Source organism: Aquarana catesbeiana, linkage group LG02, assembly GCF_042186555.1.
Source record: "Aquarana catesbeiana isolate 2022-GZ linkage group LG02, ASM4218655v1, whole genome shotgun sequence".
Taxonomy (NCBI): Eukaryota; Metazoa; Chordata; class Amphibia; order Anura; family Ranidae; genus Aquarana; species Aquarana catesbeiana.
In genome coordinates this window covers 32,846,381-32,849,672 of record NC_133325.1, presented here as the reverse complement: position 1 = coordinate 32,849,672, position 3,292 = coordinate 32,846,381, and the positions used below count along the sequence as shown (strand labels likewise).

At 44.0% G+C, this 3,292-nt stretch overlaps 1 pseudogene; it reads left to right on the top strand.

Annotated features, from left to right (window-relative positions):
- The first annotated feature begins 2,030 nt into the window (after nucleotides 1–2,030).
- LOC141126480 (olfactory receptor 6N1-like) lies at nucleotides 2,031–2,857 on the top strand (annotated as a pseudogene).
- Nucleotides 2,858–3,292: the final 435 nt, after the last annotated feature.

Sequence of the window (3,292 nt, the reverse complement as noted above, 5' to 3'; positions counted from 1 at the left end):
GCCTCACCAGTGACCAGCAATGCAGCCTCACCTGTGCCTAGGAACGCAGCCTCACCTGTGCCCAGGAATGCTGCCTCACCTGTGCCCAGGATTGCAGCTTCACATGTGCCCAGGATTGCAGCATCACCTGTGCCTAGAAATGCAGCTTCACGTGTTCCCAGTAATACAGCCTTACCTGTGCCCAGCAATACAGCTTCGCATGTGCCCAGAAATGCAGCCTCACCTGTGTCCAGGAATGCAGCTTCACTTGCAGGGGATCAGAGAAGAGAGGAGAGTCAATCATCACACAGATCCTGGGCGGGTGCTGAGGCAGAGGGGGAGCCACACACCGGGGGGGGGAGTGTCAGGCCTGCGTCTCCTGCTGTGTCAGTTTTCATTTGAATTGCCGGGTGCCCGCCATTGTCCATTGGACACGTGTGCTGTCTGTCAAAGGAGAAAACCAGGAGTTGGGACTTGTGTGATGGTGGCTGACACAGTGGGAGACATCGGCCTGACACCCCCCCCAGTGTGTGGCACCTGGGGCGGACCAACCCCCCTCTGCCTCAGCACCCGCCCAGGATCGGCTTGCACCTGGCACGACCCTGCAATCCGGGGACAGATCCGGGGACAGATGGGATCCAGGGACAGCATCCTCAAACAGATGGAAACTGGGGATGTCTAGCCACCCTAATCCATAGGCTCACAAGGCCACAGCCAATCCACATCTAAGTCATAATCACTGTCCTCTTCTTCTTGTTCTGCTCCAGCAGGTGGAAGTGTTAGAGACTTAGTGACTGGAACTCACCTGAAAGAAGTTGGTCTGTGTGATGGGGTCCCTGTTCTTGTAGGTATCCTGATGGCTTCACTCAGGATCAGTAAATATTTAATGCTAAGTCTTCAAAGGCTCTATACTCCCATCAGGGTGGATTTGGTATACAGGAAGGCCAGACAGATGCTTGCAGATGATATATTGAGAACTCCACCAGTCAGCTAACTTATGCTTTCCAGGAGGTCCCAGATTTCTCAGCAACACCTTGTCTTCTGAATGTCACCATGTCATGTAATCAAACTCTCAGATCATAACTCCTCTTTTTCTGCTGGCCTTTGGCACCTGAAGCTTCTTAAGCTTTCTCATAGCTGTGTTAAGATTCTTCCACAGTCTGTTTATGTAGCTTCTGTGAGTTGTGGCTGACATTCTGTTTAGGAAGATGCCAGATCAGATGCAAATTAGCTCATCGCAAATGGCAACTGTGGGTGAACCAATATTCTGATGGACTATTATATCCCCAGTAACCTCCTGTCACTGGGTGAATAAGTCAGTAGGTGAACAAAGCCTGAAAGTGTTTGTGTGATTTTATTGTTGCACTAAAAAATCCAATGATTTTATTGTTGCGACCAGTTCTTTAAAATCCATTATTTGGTATCAGCAGAACCTCATTAAGGAAAAAGTGGACTCTCCAGCACTAATATTGATGACTTATTTAATAAACACTGTATGGTCAGGAATGGACAACTTAAACCAACTCACTTTGAATCCAGTTTGTGAACCCTACTTTAGTTGATCCTATATTTCCTAGTTAATTAAGCTACTATAGCTCATTATTTTTTTTTCTCATTAATGAGGCAGAGAGCAGCTGCTGATCCCATCAGATTGATGTTTTTTCAGTTTCTGCAAAAGATCCCTCAAGTCCTACTCACTGTGCTCCACCACAATGCAAATCCCAACCAGGGATACAGTCCTATGACAGCTATATAAACTCAGCTAGGCAAGAATGCATCATTCAGCAGATCTACTCAAGAGGAAAAAAATGCATTAAGACCAAACATGCAGGGCCAATGAAAATTAGATTTTTTTAAATTTGTCTAATTGATGTCCAGATCTTACAAAGTCACTATCTGGCCTTTTGGCAGGCAATAAATATTAAGCTATGATTTCATCAGCACAAAATACCTCATCGATAATCACCAAATTTGTTCTTGTGGGACTTATTGAGATGGAATCATTTAGATACTTGTATGCTCTTCTTGCCTTTGCATTATATGTTATGACAATGTTCATAAGTTTAATGATTGTTTACGTAACCCAGGCAGAAGAAAGCTTGCATGAACCTATGTATTTCTTTATATGTCACCTGGTTTTCAATGTCATACTTGGAAGTTCTGCTTACCTGCCCAAACTATTTATTGATTTGTTGACTGAATGTTCAACCATCTCTCTCTCTCCGGATGTCTCTCCCAGGCCTCCTTTATTCAGGGTTATGCGACTGTCGAAATTTTTGCCTTTACTGCTATAGCATACGATCGTTTTTTGGCTATAGGACACCCTCTGAGATATCATTCTCTCATGACGAACCTGATGTGTGCAAAACTGATAATTACCTAATGGATTTTTGTCTTAATGGGAACAGCTATAAGTTTTTCATTAACTACAAGACTAAACTTTTGTGCTGTTAACATCAACAATATCTATTGTGAGAGAATGTCCCTTCAACGACTGGCTTGTGGTGATATAACGATTAAGGTTATCTATGGAACAACTTGGACCTTGTTCTTTGTGATTGGCTGCATGCTTGTAGTAATTTACTCTTACATAAGGACAGTTCTCATTTGTCTTAAACTTTCTGTGTCAGCCTCTCAGAAAGCTATATATACCCTGGTGACTCACGTAGTGGCCTTTTCCATTTTCATGGTTGGATCAATGTTTGTTGCATATAGGTACAGGGTAAACGGTGGTTCTCTGTCGGAAGTTGCTCACGTTGCCATCTCTGTGAGCGGTTTGAGTTTCTCCATTGCTGTAAACCCTCTGATTTATGGGATAAGGACTGAAGCTCTTAGAGTCAAAATTGTGCAAAATTTGCACACGTTTTGGAGCAAATAAAAAAAGACATAGACAACAGATTTATAATCAGTGTTATTATGCCCCGTACACACGGTCGGATTTTCCGATGGAAAATGTCCGATCGGAGCGTGTTGTCGGAAATTCCGACCGTGTGTGGGCTCCATCGGACATTTTCCATCGGATTTTCCGACACACAAAGTTGGAGAGCAGGAGATAAAATTTTCCGACAACAAAATCCGTTGTCAGAAATTCCGATCGTGTGTACACAAATCCGACGGACAAAGTGCCACGCATGCTCAGAATAAATAAAGAGATGAAAGCTATTGGCCACTGCCCCGTTTATAGTCCCGACGTACGTGTTTTACGTCACCGTGTTTAGAACGATCGGATTTTCCGACAACTTTGTGTGACCGTGTGTATGCAAGACAAGTTTGAGCCAACATCCGTCGGAAAAAATCCATGGATTTTGTTGTC